The 21,234-nt window shown below is 40.2% G+C and overlaps 1 protein-coding gene across 2 annotated transcripts in view; it reads right to left on the bottom strand.

The window, feature by feature from the left end:
* The window catches only part of LOC120518574 (RAS guanyl-releasing protein 1-like), a 200,038-nt gene extending 191,563 nt beyond the window's left edge, over positions 1 to 8,475 (bottom strand). For both annotated transcript variants that reach the window (XM_039741444.1, XM_039741445.1), the window contains exon 1: positions 8,076 to 8,475. The gene's annotated coding sequence lies outside the window, so the exon portion shown is untranslated. The remainder of the gene's footprint in view (positions 1 to 8,075) is intronic.
* Between the last annotated feature and the right edge of the window lie 12,759 nt (positions 8,476 to 21,234).

The raw sequence follows: 21,234 nt of genomic DNA, 5'->3' as shown, positions 1-21,234 counted from the left end.
GTTGCAACATAGAAAGCTTGCAGAAGAAATATTAAACAATTTCAGTTCTCTAAAGCACTGCCATTTTCATAATGTTTCACTGCCCCGTGGGTTGGGAAAGTTACATCAGACTCAAATGCCAAATTGCAAAACCTGCCATTGTAAATGCTTTCAGGAAAAAGGTTATGCCGTAACAGAAGTGAGATGAGATGCAGAAGGATGAGAATGCACCTTACTCCTCCAATAAACTGCAGTTCAGGGAATTTAACAGCAAGTGATGGTCTTCTTTTATTGCAATTCTAATTTAAGTCATTTTAAAATATGAGCTTTAATCACATTTAAATCTGAACTGTACAGAACAGAAGAATAGCAATGATTTACATTTGGCAGAAAAATAAAGTATACATAGTAGCCTATTTTTGATTTATGCCTTCCCCAACCCTAACCTATCATCTATGGAGGAGGAATGAAAGCTTTAGATTCGTCAAAAATTTCAATTTCTGTTTTTTGACAGATCTCGACGTTTTAGGGTCTCCTGATGCCGGAAACACTGATATCTCGATGATGGGTGTGTGTCTGTCACAGATTCTTGAAGATGGTTTAGAGCTAAAACAGCTGGACAGAAAAACACCAAACTTAAACCTGTTATGAGATGACGATGTGCTGATTAGTTTTTGAGTCAAATTATGCAAGAAAAAGGGGCCCTCTAGAGGATCCCTCAAATACCGTAATTATGAAATTAATTATGAATTCTTCTTGTCAATTGCTATCATTATGACCTATTTTATGACTAGAAAGATCAGCACAGAGCTGTAAATAATTACTGAAATGTTCCAGTACATTTCGGGTAGCTTGGTTCCTAATGCGTAAAGCCTACTGACGCTCACGTCCATCTTTAATTCCATTGTGGAAGCTCAGTGTAATTCCACCACTGGCAATTCTTTCTAGAAGTCTTTCTGCCTATTTTAGATATTTACCGGCAAACTCCAAAACAGGTTTATTGTCATTCTTGCAATACTTGGTTACAGAAGAAGGAGTTTCTGTGTTGTACTGAATACTAACCCTCACCTATTCTGTTTCTTTTCTCGGTACCCAAATGTGGCCATTGGTGCCACGGCCCACCTGCCAAGTTGTTTGCCTGCCTATGGTAAAGTCATCCCTGATGGAGGATCACAGGAATCATGGGAAAGAGGGGTCCTTTCATCGAACAAGCGTTTCAGCCGTGGCATGGCCAAATGGAGATGCAGCTAGATGGATGAGGTCTCCAGGACTCTAAAAATATCCAAACCTAATTATGTCATATCATCTACTGTTAAACCGTAATTCTAAAATTTTTATTATTATGCTGTCTTAAGGAATTGTTCTATTGTGTATTGTATTGTATTGACCCCCTACTTTTGACACCCACTGCACGCCCAACCTACCTGGAAAGGGGTCTCTCTTTGAACTGCCTTTCCCGAGGTTTCTTCCATTTTTCCCTACAAGGTTTTTATTGGGAGTTTTTCCTTGTCTTCTCAGAGAGTCAAGGCTGGGGGGCTGTCAAAAGGCAGGGCCTGTTAAAGCCCATTGCGGCACTTCCTGTGTGATTTTGGGCTATACAAAAATAAACTGTATTGTATTGTATTGTATTGTACTGCCACAGAGAGATGTCCTGGTAGCATTTGAGACTGGGGAAAGACAGCGTCATGAGAATAAATTCAATTCTGTTGTTATTCTGACAAGGGTGATAGAAAAAAGGGAACATCAAGAAGTAATATAGTTATTGCATATGAAGTATTTTGGTATGCAGTGTGCACTAAAAGAAATACATAACAATTGTCTTAGAAATAGCATGAAGAGACTGATGAAATGGTTAAGTTAACAAAGAGAACGTTCCAGGGGATGATTCAAGAAACTGGCTGATGTCATATTCTTTCATGTACCCAGTAAGATTTGCCCGTTGTCACCTGCACAGTTTTCCATAAAAGAATAAGAGCTGAACGTATGAGATATTGAAGGACAGGAAATGTGGCAGAAATGAGACTTTTCTTTGGATATGTTTATTTGGGTGTGTAAACTGATGAACCAATCAGAGTAAATGTAAGCTAGCGAACCAATCAGAGTAAGCAATAATTCAGCACTGTTATGCAAATTCCGTTTTCTACTGTATAACAATGACTCTCTACCTTTGCTCTGTGGTCATTCTGTGGTGGTCTCTGCTTGGGAAGCCATCCCTTGACAGATTGCTGTGCTCCGTCTTCATAAAAAGATAATGAAAGACGCAATGAGCAAGCTTCCTCCTGCCTGCTTACTGACTCAAAGACGTTCGAAGTAACAAATTTCGTAAATAGTTTTATTTACAGATTAATTTCATCCACACACGATGACCCACATATAAATCATCCATCCATCCATCCATCCATTTTCTAACCCGCTGAATCCGAATACAGGGTCACGGGGGTCTGCTGGAGCCAATCCCAGCCAACACAGGGCACAAGGCAGGAACCAATCCTGGGCAGGGTGCCAACCCACCGCAGCATATAAATCATATCATTTTAATAAATATTATTTTTTTCTGTGCAATGAGGCTTGCATCTATCTTGGGGTGTGACGTTGCACTTTAAAAAGAAGATGGTGTGAACCACAAAGCATTAGGACTTAATTATTTTTAAAAACAAGTAAGAATTAAGGAGATTAATTGGCTTTGATTCTCTTTTTTTTTTTTTGGGATTGTGACCCCTTGTTTTGTTTGTTAACATTGTGAACTTAGTGTTTCTAACTACTACCTGATAAATGATCATTTTCTCCGTGGGAACCTTGAAAAAGAAGTTTGTTAGTCTCTGTTCCATTCAGTCATTCACAAAAGAAAACTAAAATAAGTTTTGTTAATTTTTTCAGTGTTCTGTTCTGCTTTATTTAAGATTGTATGGATACCTAATGAGAAAATGTATATTTATATGCATTACTATTTCAAATGGAGGTGAATTGAGTGGTTGGACAAATGTTTCTTGATGATTACCACTACAAGTGTCCCGACTCAGCAGGAAAACAGTTAACTAATTTCTTGAGTTTAGTAGGCAGATGCATGCAAAAGGCAAAACAAACAAAAATGAAATACAACAATGTGAACAAAACCCAGACGAGAGACAAAAATTACAGTCAAAATTCAGGCAAGATACGAAAATTAATCACAAAGAGAATACAATAAGGATTTTAAAGGATTTATCCGCAGATTGGATGAAGAGGAGTGCAAATGCTGACCTTTTCTCCCGTCTGCTGATGAAATTGAGGCCACAACCTCTAGAGATCACGCCCCTAGAAACATGGCATGTGACCCTAAGAACGGTACACAAAATGGCTTCCACTATAGGAAATGGCTATAATAACCCAAGATTCAGTCCTGATAATGAGAACAAGTTAGATTTGCTATAAAACAGATGTATGCTGCATACTACTTAACAGACATTAGCTAACAACGAAGCAGTATGGTGGCACGATGTCTAATGCTCCTACCAATTCACAGCACTAGAGACCTGGGTTCAGATCGCAATAATCTCAGCAGTGAGGCCTTATTACAATGATGCTTAGATAGGCTCACTCCCCCTGACCCTGAGCTGGCCAGTATTTGAAAACGTACAGTATGTATGAAAACACAAGGACAAAGTTTAAGGCAAAACTGGTCATTCCAGAATTTCTCAAGGAGTTAAGCGGCATGCTTGCTTAAATGTGTGAAAGCATCATATTCTAAGTAAAAGAAGAGTATACTGATCATTCTCTATGGGTTACAGTAGGCGTTGGTGGGCGTTTGCAAGCCTGTTTTTTGTTTCTCTTTCCCATTCTTCTAATTTGTTCACTGAATCAGTTTCTCTCAAAAACAAATTCCTAAAAAGCAAGCTGGATGATTCATATCATCCTACACAATCAGAGTAAAGAAGTGTTTTAGAAATTAAAGTCTTAATCTTGCCATTCTCAAAGAACCTTCTGTAAATGGAATTAGTATAAAACAATAACTCAATGTTGCCCTCTTCTGGCTGAATACGCTGCTACAATTTGACACATTGCTTATAACAAATAGTTTTCTACAAAAAGTTTAACTGAAGTAAAATAAGTGAATGTACATTCATCCACTAATCCATCCATCCATCCTCCAGTAGGGTCATGTTTAATGTTCATAATTCTTACTGATAATGCCCCCCTGTCTAGTTTATATTTCAATCCATACCATACCATTTTCTAATCCTCTCTATTCCTCAGCAGAGACATGGGGGGCTGGAGCCTATCCATGCAAGCATTTGGTGCAAGGCAGGATCAATCCCTGGACAGGACACCAGTTCATCACAATGGGTCACAAAAACACACACCCTAGGGCCAGTCTAGCAACGGCAATCCACCTAACCTGCATGTCTCTGGACTGTGGAAGGAGACCGGAGCACAGGGTTAGGGTTAGGGTTAGGGTTAGGGTAACTCCACACGAGGAGGGCCCGCAGGACCTTCTATTATATTTAACAGTTTTGCATGGAGTGTAGGAAAACATTCACAGTTTCATAGTAAGCGGGATCCCTAAGTCCTGTACAGAACCATTAACAACAGGGACCTGAAAGACAATCCATCATTGAGCACATTTATGCCCACACCTTTACAGGTCCATTTGTATGCACTTGTATTCATTCATTATTCAGTCTCAACAAACGGACCCTGCAGTCCTGCAGTAAGTCATAATCGAACCTGAAAGGGACGTCAGTCTATCAAAGGCCACATTTGTGCACTCACTCTTACTGAGACAGTCTAACATTATGATGTGGGAGGTCCCGCAACACCTTCAACCCCCTTAGCTGTCTGCACTCTGACCTCTGTCATGGCCTTCCACTCAGATTTGCTATTATTTGTTTATTTATATGCAGTAAATTTGCTACTGCAGTTGTTTTTAATATTATGTTATTATTTATTTATTGCTATCTATTCACTGCCTATTATTTATTTATTGACTGTATTACAGTATTTGTTGCAGTATAGTACAGTATAGTATAGCTGTTTGCTTGTCTTGCACTTGTCATGTCTTTATGTATATCCTTAATCGCAGCCCTAGAGAACGCTATTTCGTACCACTGTATGCTACAGTATTGTGTATGGATGGTATGCCAGTAAAGTCACTTGACTTGATTTGAATTGTCAAATTGAGAAAAGCCCTTTATTGAAAAGTGACATAAAAAGTGACTGGGTCAGGAATTGAAACTTGGTCCCAGAATTACCATTGAGTCCCCGTGTCAGTTATATGTCACCAGAAAACATAACATACTGTACATGTTTTCAAGATGTCGGAGAAAAAGTGGGGTCTCCAGAGGAAACCCAATGTGGACGGTCTGTACAGAGAGTGACCAGGCTAGGAAGTGAATTCAGGTATCTCGAGATGTGAAGGTCTAGCTCTAACATCTAGAGTCCCCAAAGTCGGTGCTGTGGACACAGTGTGGCTGCAGGTTTCTTCTCTTTTTAATGAGACTCCTAGCCTAATTAAGTGAGCTGCTGTCTCCCAGCTTCTGTATTATGGGGTCAATGTGGAAATATAAAAATAATAAAATTGTACTATATGGAAACTGGAAACATGTTTTAATATGTTTAAGAGCAGGTGTTGCAGTGGTCTACCTCCTTTTATTTGAGTGCAGATGGTAGTCGTGAGGGCGGCACGGTGGCGCAGTGGGTAGCGCTGCTGCCTCGCAGTTAGGAGACCCGGGTTTGCTTCCCGGGTCCTCCCTGCATGGAGCTTGCATGTTCTCCCTGTGTCTGCGTGGGTTTCCTCCCACAGTCCAAAGACATGCAGGTTAGGTGGATTGGCGATTCTAAATTGTGTGCTTGTGTGTGTCCTGTGGTGGGTTGGCACCCTGCCTGGGATTGTTTCCTGCCTTGTGCCCTGTGTTGGCTGGGATTGGCTCCCGTGACCTTGTAGTTAGGATTCAGCGGGTTGGAAAATGGATGGTAGTCGTGAGTCGCTCTGCATTGTAGAACCTGCTTAATCCAGTCCAGAGTCTTAGGAGTGCAGCACAGCACACAAATTTTGAAACAATTGTATTATTATAATTTTTTAACTTTCTAACAAAATGTTCATTCTGATTTTCATTCTGCTTTTCCAGGTGTTCTGGTTATTTAATCCATTATTTACTATTTGGTGGGTCTGACATTGAAGTAGTGGCAGCTTTTCATCATTCAGTGTTGTTTGCCCAGCTGTCTGCTCTGGTTGTCATTAACTGTCATTATTGGGATACAACGAAGGGAGCAAACAACACAGAAAAAGGGCAAAATAATAGGAAAACAATAAAAAAAAGAGTGAAGACATTAAAGCTATAGCAAAAACAAAACATTTTCTAAATGTTGCATAAGTGTAAAAATCATACTGCTGTGTGTTTCTGATTGCAGAATAGGAGAAGCAAGAAAAAGAACAGCTAATTAAATGAGGTCAATTCAAGATTCAAGAGTATTTATTGTCATTTCATCCATATACAGTAGTGCGGCATACAGTGAAACGAAACAACGTTCCTCCAGGACCATGGTGCTACATAGAACACAGGACAACAAAGAATCCACGACACGTAATATATAACAAGGTGCATGTGAGACAAATGGGCAAACATGTGCAACCATGTGCAACACTGCAGAGCAGAACACATATACAGTATCAGATATCAGATCGAACTGGAGAAGCTGGAGAAACTGTGCATAGACATGAGGTGGACATCCAGGTGCTGAGCTGGGAGCTGAACTCGGGTCGTTCAGCTGGGAGGCAGACGCACTAATCACTGCGACCGGGGGCTTCTCGTCTATAAGAATAGGTCTGTTAGATGAATAAAGAAGCATTCTCCTTCTCAACTGAGGAAAACTGATAAAGTGAGAAAAATAAAGCAGGCCGTCAACTCTATCTGTGAATTTCGTTGGAAGAAAACCCAGCAGCCACAGTGGGTCCCCAGGACCAGACTTGGGGAACCACTAAATGAGACCACTCTTACCAAGTGGATATTCTTGTGAAAACTGGAGTATCTCCAGAAAATCCTTGTAGACTTGGAGAGAATGTGCAGACTCTACACACTGTAGGTGCCTGAAGCTGTAAGGCAGTAATGTTAACCATTTTAAACACATTCATTAATTTAACATAAAAAATGAAGATCTGGAATAAAAACGAGAATACATAGAATAGACTCACTTTGACATGGAGGAATGTACAAACCCCACACTAAGCGACAAACCCGTGAACTGAACCCAGGACCCTTGAGACTTGAGGCATCAGCAATGACAAACGCATCATTATGAAGAATCAGAAAACTAACAATCTCAGAGAAAATCAATCAAGACACAGGCAGGCCATTTAAACTCCACTCTCACACACAGGCCTAGAATTAAACTTGGGTCTCTGAGGCTGTAAGCGATCGGCACTTACCAGCACTTTCAAGTCACTAACTAACACAACATCCATTCGTTTAGGATCCAGTAGAAAATCAACATACCCTCGCAGCATGTTCAAAGTCCATAACCCCGAGACTTGAAGTGTCATGAGGTGTGTGGATGTTGCACCAGTGTTGTAAAATATTGTTCCATTTTAAAACTGGGGAAACTGGAGAAAATGTGCATAGACTTGGGGTGGACATCCAGGTTCGGATCTCGGAGCTGAACTCGGGTCGTTCAGCTGAGAGGCAGATGCACTAATCACTGTGCCCGGTGGCTTCTACTCTGTAAGAATAGGTACGTTAACTGAATAAAGAAGCCTTCTCCTTCTCAACTGAAGAAAACTGATAAAGTGAAAAAAAGTAAAGCAGGCCATCAACTCAACTGTTTGAATCCCAATCTGAATTGCTTGACTGCTAAGCCTAAAAGCCAAGTTTGGAATCAATGAAGACATTATTGTCTGCTTGAAGGCCCACACTGCAGAAACACGCATACACCAGTCCTTTCAAAGGCTCAGATGAACAAAAGCAAGGAAGTAGTCAGTGTCTCGCATTTATTTTTAGTGTTCCTTTCATGCAAGCAGGCAAAGAAAAAGAGTAACATGAAAAGCCGTGAGGAGGAGACAAAGTATCCCGAAGAAACACAGACTACAACATCTTAGTAGGTCTTACTGCCCATAAGCAGCTTACCTTCCACGATATTCAGCAGTCCTCCTCAGCTGTAATCATCTGTATGCCAAAAGACCCTTTTCAAGTGAGTGAGTGAAATGTGCTCCTTTGTGGTTAGGCACTACTTATGCAGGGCGGCTCGAGACATGTGATTTTCAGGCAAGCATAATGAAAGTCAATTGTTCTGCAGTTTGTTCCTTCCTTTGCAGCCTAAACTCCCGTCGCCAAGCTGATCTTCAAGGTTCAGCTGAGGGTGTCACACGTGATTTGCCAATCGCACACTTCTGGTGTTGCAGCACAATAATCCCATGTGTTTGTGGCCGTAAAAGTGACTCATTTCATCAGTACCCTATAATTAAAAACAGACAAATTAAACTCTACTTGTTTTGTGCACTTATATGGTGTGGCAGCCAAGCTGAAACATGCCACGTAAAGATGAATCTGAGACCGTCTGGAGAGAAATAAAGTTGACTGAATAAGATAAAGAGGAACATCAAAGGTGGGTATGTTTATGTCCCAGTGTGGGAGACCCCCCTTCGTAATGAAAGTGACATTTGGTGACACGTGGGCAAGATAAGCCACACCTGCATGGTCACAAGCAAAGTAGTACTGTGAGAATAAAAGGAACAGTTTTTGTCATTAATGGGCCACTGTATTTCATTTTGTCATTTTTTTTTAACTGACAAGCAAGGTATGGAATAACGGTCTCCATTTTTGATCTAGCATATACAGACTGGTCCTTTTGATTCACAGTTTGTGCATGTGTTAATGACAAGTACTGCATGTTTAGAGGTTTTTCAGATAAGGAAATCAGAAGTTACAAGGTAAGGTAGCTATTGTCACTAGTCATGGCGCCCGAGAGTGGCAATCTGTTACTAATGTAGTTAGCACATGCAAGCAAGAATTTTACTGTACTCTGTGTATGTGACAATAATGACCTAATAAAGCGACAAAGAAACAAAATTAACTTTAAACTGGAAACATGTTTTAATATGTTTAAGAGCAGGTGTTGCAGTGGTCTACCTCCTTGATGTTTAATTTGAGTGCAGATGGTAGTCGTGACCTGCTTAATCCGGTCCAGAGTCTTAGGAGTGCAGCACAGCACACAAATATCGAAACAACTCTGAGTTCTGCCAGAGATGGAAGATGGTAGACAAAAAGCAAGAGTCGCGGAGAAAAAACTTATAAAAAGAAACAAGGCAAAATTTCAGAGCCGAGAAGAACTTAAATAAAGAATACCAAGAGCCAAAACTAAAATGAAAATCATATTCAGAGAATCACAAGCGAGGTGAAACAAGAAATCGAGAAACAACAAAAGAATCGGAACGCTGTTTATGAGTCAGGTCTTCTCATCCAATATCATCACCTGACCTCACAAATACTTTTTTGGCTGAATAGGCACACATTTCCAGAGATCTACTCCAAAATCTTGTGGAAAGCCTTCCCGGGCTGTTACAACCAAAAAAGCTGGTGGTGGTGTTTAGCAACTCCATATTAATTATTATATATAACCATATATCCATCCATCCATTATCCAACCCGCTATATCCTAACACAGGGTCACGGGGGTCTGCTGGCGCCAATCCCAGCCAACACAGGAACAAACCTCGGGCAGGGCGCCAGCCCACCGCAGGACATACACACACACACCAAGCACAATTTAGGATCCCCAATGCACCTAACCTGCATGTCTTTGGACTGCGGGAGGAAACCCACACAGAAATGGGGAGAACATGCAAACTCCATGCAGGGAGGACCCGGGAAGCGAACCCAAGTCTCCTTACTGCAAGGCAGCAGCGCTACCACTGTGCCACCATGCCGCCCCTTACTAAACTGCTCAAAAAAATTAAAGGAACACTTTGAAAACACATCAGATCTCAATGGGAAAAAGAAATCCTCCTGGATATCTATACTGATATAGACTGGGTAATGTGTTAGGAACGAAAGGATGCCACATCGTTTGATGGAAATGAAAATGATCAACCTACAGAGCCCTGAATTCAAAGACGCCCCAAAAATCAGAGCGAAAAAATGATGTGGCAGGCTAGTCCATTTTGCCAAAATTTAATTGCTGCAACTCAAAATTGTACGCAGCACTTTGTATGGCCCCTGTGTTCTTGTATACATGCCTGACAACATCGGTGCATGCTCTTAAAGAGATGACAGATGGTGTTGTGGGGGATCTCCTCCCAGATCTGGATCAGGGCATCACTGAGCTCCTGGACAGTCTGAGGTGCAACCTGGTGGCATTGGATGGACCAAAACATAATGTCCCAGAGGTGTTCTATTGGATTTAGGTCTGGAAAGTGTGGTGGCCAGTCAATGGTATCAATTCCTTCATCCTCCAGGAACTGCCTGCATACTCTCACCACATGAGGCCAGGAATTGTCGTGCACCAGGAGCCACTGTACCAGCATAGGGTCTGACAATGGGTCCAAGGATTTCATCCTGATACCTCATGGCAGCTAAGGTGCCTTTGTCAAGCCTGTAGCGGTCTGTGTGACCCTCCATGGATATGCCTCCCCAGACAATCATTAACCCACCACCAAACTGCTCATGCTGAATGATGTTACAGGCAGCATAATGTTCTCCATGGCTTCTCCAGACCCTTTCACTTCTGTCACGTGCTCAGGGTGAACCTGCTCTCATCTGTAAAAGCACAGGGCACCAGTGGTGCATCTGCCAATTCTGGTATTCTATGGCGAATGCCAATCGAGCTGCATGCTGCTGGGCAGTGAGCTCAGGGCCCATTAGAGGACATGGGGCCCTTGGGTCACCCTCATGAAGTCTTTCTAGTTGTTTGGTCAGAGTCATTCACACCAGTGGCCTGCTGGAGGTCATTTTGTAGGGCTCTGGAAGTGCTCATCCTGTTCCTCCTTGCCCAAAGGAGCAGATACTGGTCCTGCTGATGGGTTATGGACCTTCTATGGCCCTCTCCAGCTCTCCTAGAGTAACTGCTTGTCTCCTAGAATCTCCTCCATGCCCTTGAGACTGTGCAGGGAGACACAGCAAACCTTCTGGCAATGACACGTATTGATGTGCCATCCTGGAGAAGTTGGACTACCTGTGCAACCTCTGTAGGGTCCAGGTATCGCCTCATGCTACCAGTAGTGACACTGACTGTAGCCAAATGCAAAACTAGTGAAGAAACAGTCAGAAAAGATGAGGAGGGAAAAATGTCAGTGGCCTCCACCTGTTAAACCATTCCTGTTTTGGGGGTCATCTCATTGTTGCCCCTCTAGTGCATCTGTTGTTAATTTCATTAACACCACAGCAGCTGAAACTGATTAACAACCCCCTCTGCTACTTAACTGACCAGATTAATATCCCATAAGTTTCATTGACTTTATGCTATACTCTGATTAAAAAGTGTTCCTTTAATTCTTTTGAGCAGTATATATATATACCCCATATTAATTACTATATTACTCTATATTTATATTTCTTTTTTTTCCTTTCTTTATTAATTTTATTGCAATCCGTACAAATCAATCAAGTTTTTACAAAACGAAAAATTGAGTTAAGAACAGATCGATCCCCACCCCTGAGAGAGAGAGCAAGGCAAACGGCATGTAATTTAAGGCTTGTAAACATACCTAAATTAATAAATTCTCTGTGCTTTATGAGCTTATTTAAAAATATTACTGATTAGATCCTGCCATGTTTTGAAAAAAGTCTGTACGGATCCTCTAACTGAGTATTTGATTTTTTCCAATTTCAAATATATTTCTTATTGTATTTTCTTCAGCTGTTAGTAATCTATTCCTAATAAATCATACTTTGCTTTTGTATACCTTGTAGGATTGAAGTAATATTGTAAATTAATGGCACCTGGCTTGGGGAGATTTGCCACCTTCTTTCTCAAATGGATAGTGGACTGAGAGGAGAGGTCCCCAAAAGAGAATTTTACAGTGGCCGTTATGCATAATTTGGTAGTAAGTAACGTTAGCCAAGCTTTGTCAGCCTCCTAGTGTCTAGGATATTCTCAGAGGACAAGGTAGCTTGTAGGTTTAGGTTATTTCCGAGGACACCAGTGTGTTGTTCATGCTGAAGCTAGTGAGTCCCTAAGTTTAATAAAGACAAGTGATAAGCTGTGTAGAATGAGAGGTTGGGAACCATGCACTCATACAGCACCCATCACACAATGACCTACCTCAGGATCCCAAATTAGGACCAGAGCACAGCCATGCGACAGGTGACACCTCAGCACCACACTACATCGAATGGAGTGGAACAGTGTGAGATTTTTTACAGTGGCTGGAGTGTCAATCCTGCCACCAACCCCCAAGTTTTCCCTGCAAGTTGGAGGACCTACATGCAGGGCTGGATGCAGATTAACGTCATCACTCATAATAGGTGCTTATATGGATAGGGTTTGTGTGTGTGCCTTCCTTTGTGTAAGTTAACCTTAAAATGCAAGAGTTGACCGATCCAAAAATGAACCACTCACCCCCCAATAATACCCTGCTGAACCACACATAAGACAACTCCCAGGCAACACTTTGGGTATTGAAACTCGGTTCCAGCTAGGGGACCACTTCCGCCAATTGTCCTGGGGGACAAATTGTTCATCCATTGCTTGATCACTCCAACTGGGACATAAACCGAGGACCATCCCTGCTTGGTTGCACCTCCGTTGCTGTTCTTCGTCCATTATGGCCTCCTGACTGGGTAGGAATTCATCTCTGACCTCTGTCGGGATTCTATTCCACCTAGTCTGACACTTACAGACTATAAGCAAACTAATACATGGCAAACTGCATGTTAAACAAGCATTTAGGTACGAGTACAGTACGTTCAGTAAAGCAAATGGAAACAGTGGATACAGAGTACTTACATAAGCTCTTCTGGTAACTCAGATAACTTCAGTTTAGCAAATGGAAACAATGGATACAGACTACTGGACTAAAGTCTTCTGGTAATAGATAACTTCCATAGAAGTCTGAATGCTAGCTATTAGAATTTTTTTGATCTGTGTAACATGTCTTACATGTCCCAAACTGTTCTGAATATATTTTTCTCATTTTTGGTTTAACCACAGAGTACTCCGTAATTAGTGAATCATAAGTCCATTGAAGAATACAAAAACAAACAGCCGTAAGAAAGTATTACAGTTCTGGAAGGATTGCTAACAAAGGTGATTTAGTCTGGTTTGCTTCTATATTCGCTATAAAAATCAAAAAGGGATATAGCATTCACTAATTATTATTTTAAGTGCTTTCCCCATACATCTTGAATTAAGTTGATAAGAACACATCCATCCATCCATCCATTTTCCAACCCGCTGAATCCAAACACAGGGTCACGGGGGTCTGCTGGAGCCAATCCCAGCCAACACAGGGCACAAGGCAGGAACCAATCCTGGGCAGGGTGCCAACCCACCACAGGACACACACAAACACACCCACACACACTAGGGCCAATTTAGAATCGTCAACCCACCTAACCAGCATGTCTTTGGACTGTGGGAGGAAACCGGAGCGCCCGGAGGAAACCCACGCAGACACGGGGAGAACATACAAACTCCACGCAGGGAAGACCTGGGAAGCGTGATAAGAACACATGTTGCCACAAAATTTACTCTGTAAAATCACTAAAGAGATCTACAGTGCCATCAAAGTAGTGTTTACAGTTTTTGCAAATACAATTTTGTAGCACTAACAATTTTGTTTGTGTCTATGGATACTTTTATGTTTTAATAATTCTTAGTTCCAAACATCATCATTTTTCCTATTTGGAGATTTTAAAAATGACAACTGAACAATGGATTTTCTTGTAATCAGATTCACACTGTGATAACACTGCTCCATCATCAACATGTGAACTATCTACCTGATCTTGAAAAGGCGAATCTGGGTCGACATGCTATCAGGAAAGGGAAAGGGTCAAAATTATAAATGACACCAAAAAATTACACAAGGGCAAAGAAATCAGCCGAAAAGGGCAAAAAATGAAAAAAAAAAAAATATTCCAGATACCCCACAATAACAAAAAGTGTTCAAATAACTTTACAAAACTTGAAAAAGTTTGGCATGAGATCCCAGAGTTGAGTGCAGATGTCCCCTCTGGTGTGCACCGAGGCTGAGACACAGACACCACTTATGGAGAGGCTGCTCACCCCATATTCACATAAAAACTTTTAAGACAGGTAATAGCACTGGCCGTGGACATCTGCCAGCTTCCACAAAATTAACACATCTGGTGCTGGAGACATGGGACTGATAGAAAGATACTTTATTAATCCCAAGGGGAAGTGATGCAACAGGCAGGGGTTTTTATTTTTATTTTTTATTGTTGTTATTGTGTTTCTTGAATTATTTTACATGTGTTTTTATTATTAAGTAATTTTTGTTAATATTGTTATGTTTATTTAGTAGAGAATTATTACTGTATTGTGTATTTATGATGTTTGCCTGTGTCCCTTGTATTCTGTGGGTGGAACCTAGAGAGGCTGGTCTACCATGACATCACTGCTTAAGACCACCCTCAGCTGTATATTCTGAGGTTCAATTAGTAGTTGTGGAGTGCATTTTGTATTTGTAAATAAACAGATAGATAGATAGATAGATAGATAGATAGATAGACAGATAGATAGATAGATAGATAGATAGATAGATAGATATAAGGCACTATATGATAGATAGATAGATAGATAGATAGATAGATAGATAGATAAGGCACTATATGATAGATAGATAGATAGATAGATAGATAGATAGATAGATAGATAGATAGATAGATAGGAAAGGCACTATTAGATAGATAGATAGATAGATAGATAGATAGATAGATAGATAGATAGATAGATAGATAGATAGATAAGGCACTATATGATAGATAGATAGATAGATAGATAGATAGATAGATAGATAGATAGATAGATAGATAGATAGATAAATAAGGCACTATAGGATAGATAGATAGATAGATAGATAGATAGATAGATAGATAGATAGATAGATAGATAGATAGATAAGGAACTATATGATAGATAGATAGATAGATAGATAGATAGATAGATAGATAGATAGATAGATAGATAGATAGATAGATAAGGCACTATATGATAGATAGATAGATAGATAGATAGATAGATAGATAGATAGATAGATAGATAGATAGATAAGGCACTATATGATAGATAGATAGATAGATAGATAGATAGATAGATAGATAGATAGATAGATAAATAAGGCACTATAGGATAGATAGATAGATAGATAGATAGATAGATAGATAGATAGATAGATAGATAGATAGATAGATAGATAAGGCACTATATAGGCACTATATGATAGATAGATAGATAGATAGATAGATAGATAGATAGATAGATAGATAGATAGATAGATAGATAGATAGATAGATAGATAGAACTGAAGAGTACTATCTAATAGATAGATAGATAGATAGATAGATAGATAGATAGATAGATAGATAGATAGATAGATAGATGGGAATTTTTTTTCTTTGTTCTTTGATTCTGCCTTTGGATATATATGCCTTGGGTTGTCTTTTTATCATACCCTATTCACCTTATATTTTGTCTTTTCCTTGCTTATCTTTTTCGATTATTAAGATTCTTTAATATATTTAAGACAACCTTGTGTAGTTTATGTCCTAAAAGCCTTTGGCTTGTAGTTTCATATTCCCTGCATTTTTGTGTATTTTAGAGGTTTTTGTTTTGAACTATTAAACCTAAGCCCCATTATTTGGTCCTGAGCAGGCCATGAAGCCTGCTGGTTGAGTTTATAGTCTAGCTATACTAAAATATTGGAGATGGTGTTTATATGAAGGACCAGGAGAAAGATGTAAGTTAAGATTTGTGTCAAATTTATTAATGCGATGTTCAACCAATCCTTCAACAAAGAACAAAACAAAGAGATAATTCCAAGGTCTTTAGCCAGGAACGCTATTAAAATACTCTTAAAATACCCAGAAAATAGTTTTGTCTCCATACATTTGGATGAGTAGGAAGTGCACGGTATGACCTTTATACAGTCTAGACAGTGACATTACTAACTTTGCACTTCCTGGACATTTGCTTAGCAATGTGGTGGCAAGCACTCATCAAAATGGCAGCTTCTGTTCAAAAAAGGAGAAGGATAAAACCAAAATTCAAGCCAAAGTACCTATTATTTGTGACATGCTTCATACTATGCCGGTAGCATTGCTAAAACAAATTGAATACACCGACAATAAGGACTGAGGAAAAATTGCAGCATGATATAACGGGATGAAAAGTGTCTTTCCAGCCACTCCACATACAAAACCTCTTCTCATCTGCTCGGCCTGACAGCCAGCAGCAGCACATCAAGGCCAAGACCTCCAGGCTCACAAACACTCTGCATTTGTTGGATGTCTTTTTTTTCTCCAGCAATCTATTGACTAGAGATTTTCTTGTCTACTTCTTTGTCATCAGCTGGCCATGTCTCAATTATTATGTCAATGGTACGGAAGCTCTCGTACTACGGAAGCTCTGAACCCATCCATCCATCCATTTTCTAACCCGCTGAATCCGAATACAGGGTCACGGGGGTCTTCTGGAGCCAATCCCAGCCAACACAGGGCACAAGGCAGGAACCAATCCTGGGCAGGGTGCCAACCCACCACAGGACACACACAAACACACCCAGCACACACTAGGGCCAATTTAGAATCGCCAATCCACCTAACCTGCATGTCTTTGGATTGTGGGAGGAAACCAGAGCGCCGGAAGCTCTGAACCGCACAGTGAAAAAAAAATTATGGGATAACCCTTATCTCGTACGTACGTGAAAATATCTCGTACGTACAAGATACTTTCACGTACGTACGAGATGTTTTCACGTACGTACAAGATACTTTCACGTTCGTACGAGATGTTTTCACGTACGTACGCGATAAACTTAAAGATAAACTTAGATTAAAATATTACAAAAGTGTGCTTCGGGCTTTCCTAATTACGACCTTACCAAGGCCATGGCGCTTCAATTTGATGTCACTTCCAGCGCTTATAGCGCGGTGATATAAAAAAGCAGACGGATGGGCTTTTATTTATAAAAGGAGTGTGGGATGGTTAGAGTTGGGTTTAACAGCAGCATGCAATACCTACGTCAGGTAATGCCCAGAACGTCAGTCACGAAATGTCCATCGCATACCCCATTACACTATGGTTAAGAGTAGGCTTGTGGGAGGGTAAGGGTTTAATTTAGGCTACAGGTATTCGTCTGCACACTCTTACGGAGCACCTGAGGAGATCTGGTGTTTTGTTTCTTCCTGGGAAACAATTTGGTGCGTACAACTTACTATCTCGTGCCCACCACTTACCATAGCCTGCGCACCAGGTTGTTTAAAGTCGCACCTGCCAATATTGCGTGTGCGCCGCATACTTTCAGATGAGCACCAAATGCAACCGCGTGCTACTGTACATCATTTTCTGGAAACTGGACATATCACTGAACAGTCTGATGTTTTCCTCACACATTTACAGTCCACAGAAATGAATATTGGCAAGTTTATAAAGGCAGGCTATTCATTCAAGCCCAGATCGTTAAATCCGCAAAGCAGCACCGCTAACCAATGCACTAATTTATAGTAAAAGGAAATTACATTAGTTAGCCATTTACTTTCTAGCCCGCAGCTTGTTGTTCGCACAAGTTACGAAAGGAATTCATATTTCACGTATTTAGTGCGTGTGAAGTTTACCCAGTTCAATGCGGGTTCACTAATTTAAATTCTCTGGTAAACCTGTCACACTCGATCGCTTATCTGCACCAATGAACTGTGGGATTTAACGTGCATCTAAAGAGTTAAATCCAAATCGGGCCACTGTAACTCCTGCCGTTTTCAGGCAAGAAATACCCTTGTTAAAAAGCCAAACTTGAATATCCTAGTGAAATCCACTGGCAAACCTGGCACACTGGGTCACCCGTTGCATTGTGCAAAACGAACTGCGATCTTTAAAAGTACAGCAGAGATCTAAATCGTGTTGCGGCGGATTTTTATTGTCACTTATTTGACAGGATGGATCCCTAAGTTAAATGGCAGGTAATACTTGCTTAGCCCAAACGTAAGGAAATTCATTGACTAACTTGCCCCGTTATCGGTGATGCGAAGAAGACACTTTCTTTCAGTTGACTGTGATATATAATATGCGCTCTAAAGAGTGAATCGATTTGGATCTCTTTAATATATATATATATATATATATATATATATATATATATATATATATATATATATATATATATATATATATATATACATGTATATAATATTTAGATATGCAGTTGAATTTTGCCCAGACCAACCCGAGTATAGTCAAATTGACTAGTAAATTTAGCATACATCTGTCTTCATTTAAACGGCACAAGACTGATTGTAATATTGAAGTCACACTCTAAATTGTTTAATCAGTTTGGCTCACTTTCATTTTACAGTTCTGTAACAAGAGAGACTGCAGTTAGACTTTGACACCCAAATGCGGACACAAGTCCTTTTTTTCTAGCAAAGTTTACACATTCCCATATTAGCAACAAGTCGGACTCCGCTGTTTATGTGGCAATCAGGTTAAATAACCATCCGTGCCTCTGATATGTAATAAAACTGAAAGAAGATGTCTTTATTTTTTCCCATTACCGTAAACACAATGACATCACAAGTTAGCCAATTAATATACCAAGTGTACTTACATTTGGGCTAAGCAAGTATTACCTGCAATTTAACTTAGGGATCCATCTTGGCAAAAACGTGACAATAAAAACGGCAGCAACACGATTTAGAACTCTGCTGTACTTTTAAAGATCGCAGTTCATTTTGCACAATGCAACAGGTGATCCAGTGTGCCAGGTTTGCCAGTGGATTTCACTAGGATATTCAAGTTTGGCTTTTTAACAAGGGTATATTTCTTGTCTGAAAACGGCGGGAGTTAAAGTGGCCCGATTTGGATTTAACTCTTTAGATGCACGTTAAATCCCACAGTTCATTGGTGCAGATAAGCGATCGAGTGTGCCAGGTTTACCAGAGAATTAAATTAGTGAATCCGCATTGAACTGGGTAAACTTCACACGCACTAAATACGTGAAATAAGAATTCCTTTCGTAACTTGTGCGAATAACAAGCTGCGGGCTAGAAAGTAAATGGCTAACTAATGTAATTTCCTTTTACTATAAATTAGTGCATTGGTTAGCGGTGCTGCTTCGCGGATTTAACGATCTGGGCTTGAATGCATAGCCTGATTTTATAAACTTGCCAATATTAATTTCTGTGGACTGTAACTGTATGAGGAAAACATCAGACTGTTCAGTGATATGTCCAGTTTCCAGAAAATGATGTACAGTAGCACGCGATTGCATTTGGTGCTCATCTGAAAGAATGCGGTGCACACGCAGTATTGGCAGATGCGACCTTAAAAGTGCCTGGTGCGCAGGCTATGGTAAGTGGTGGGCACGAGATAGTAAGTTGTACGCACGAAATTGTTTCCCAGGAAAAAAAAAAACACCAGATCTCTTCAGTTGCTCCGTACGAGTGTGCAGACGAATACCTGTAAACATAAAGCACGTAACTAAACCGTTACCCTCCACAAGCCTAATCTTAACCACAGTGTAACGGGGTATAAGATGGGCATTTCGTGACTGACGTTCTGGGCATTACCTGACGTAGGTACTGCATGCTGCTGTTAAACCCAACTCTAACCATCCCACACTCGTTTAATAAATAAAAGCCCATCCATCTGCTTTTTTATTTTACCGCGCTACAAGTGCTGGCAGTGACGTCAAGCTGAAGCGCCATGGCCTTGGTAAGGTCGTAATTAGGAAGCCCCGAAGCACACTTTTGTAATATTTTAATCTAAGTTTATCTCGTACATACGTGAAAGTATCTCGTACGTACGTGAAAACATCTCGTACGTACGTGAAAGTATCTCGTACTTACGTGAAAACATCTCGTACGTACGTGATGTTTTCACGTACGTACGAGATATTTTCACGTACGTACGAGATAAGGGTTATCCCATAATTTTTTTCACTGTGCGGTTCAGAGCTTCCGTACAATGGACTTTATTTTATCATGATTTGATTATATTAATCAGGACAATTACTCTTTTTCAAATTGTGCTTAATGTTTTTGTATGTTTGAATATATAAATGTTGTATGGTTTAAAATTGACCACTTAAACACTGGGGTTGTAAATACGTGCAGGTATGCTGAAGCTGTTCTCAGTGAGGAGTGCTATAGAAAAGAAAATTAAACTGAATTATTTACTCATGCAAGCCATCTTACCATGGTGTCGTAATATGTCATGATGTATAATGCTCAAATAAGTATCAAAAGGGAAATCACGCTTTACACCTGTAGGCAAACGCTTTTAGTGCACCACTGTGATCTGTAAGGGTTATTCATACACATAATTTTATTTACAATGAGAATCTAAATGACCGGGTGAACCTGACAGGGAGATGAAATGAGTCAAGCGTGACACAATGCTGAAGTGCTGATGTGCCCTACTGGACCAGGGCCATCAGGGTCGCCAACTGTTTTAAGGGTTCCCAAGCGAGTAACCTCATCAGTCAGCAAACCAATTGTACTTATGTTTGGAGGATGCATGTTCAAAGAGAAGGTATAAAAATCGAACAACTGCATGGAACTCCAGAGCTCACCTATGGACGGATGAAAGACTTTCACTTCTGCCCGTGCCTTGGACAACGCTTTCCCACGCTCTGTCAAAGCACCAATCACAGGAAATCCTAACTACGTCATGCTTTGGTCAAGTATAGCTCTCCTTTGACTATTGTATCATTGTGAGTGTTAAACCAATATTAAACAGAAGCAAGTACAGTATTATCTCCCGTTAAGTGTTACTCATTTTTTCAATCATCACCTTACCACTAAGGAATGCTATGTATGTATATGTGGGTTTAGTAAAGGCTACACTCTCTAATGAACCTCTTCCTAGGTGGATACAAAAATCATGAAAGAAATGCCTGGGAATTAAGAAGGTTGGAAAGCGACTAAAATGTGCTCATTTTAGATGTGAAGAGGAGATTTATGGGTGACTTCTGGAAAGAGCTGACATGACGTTTTAGACTTACAGAGTTATTATGAAGCATAGTAACTCCCAGGGACTCCAAAGGTAACAGCAAAATACAACTGATATGGTATGCTAACATTTTTTTTTTTTAGTATTTCATCAAGCCTGGAA

The sequence above is a fragment of the Polypterus senegalus genome, chromosome 18, assembly GCF_016835505.1.
Source record: "Polypterus senegalus isolate Bchr_013 chromosome 18, ASM1683550v1, whole genome shotgun sequence".
NCBI classification, from domain to species: Eukaryota; Metazoa; Chordata; class Cladistia; order Polypteriformes; family Polypteridae; genus Polypterus; species Polypterus senegalus.
The sequence above is the reverse complement of the archived record's forward strand: the minus strand, read 5'-3'. Positions and strand labels throughout refer to the sequence as shown.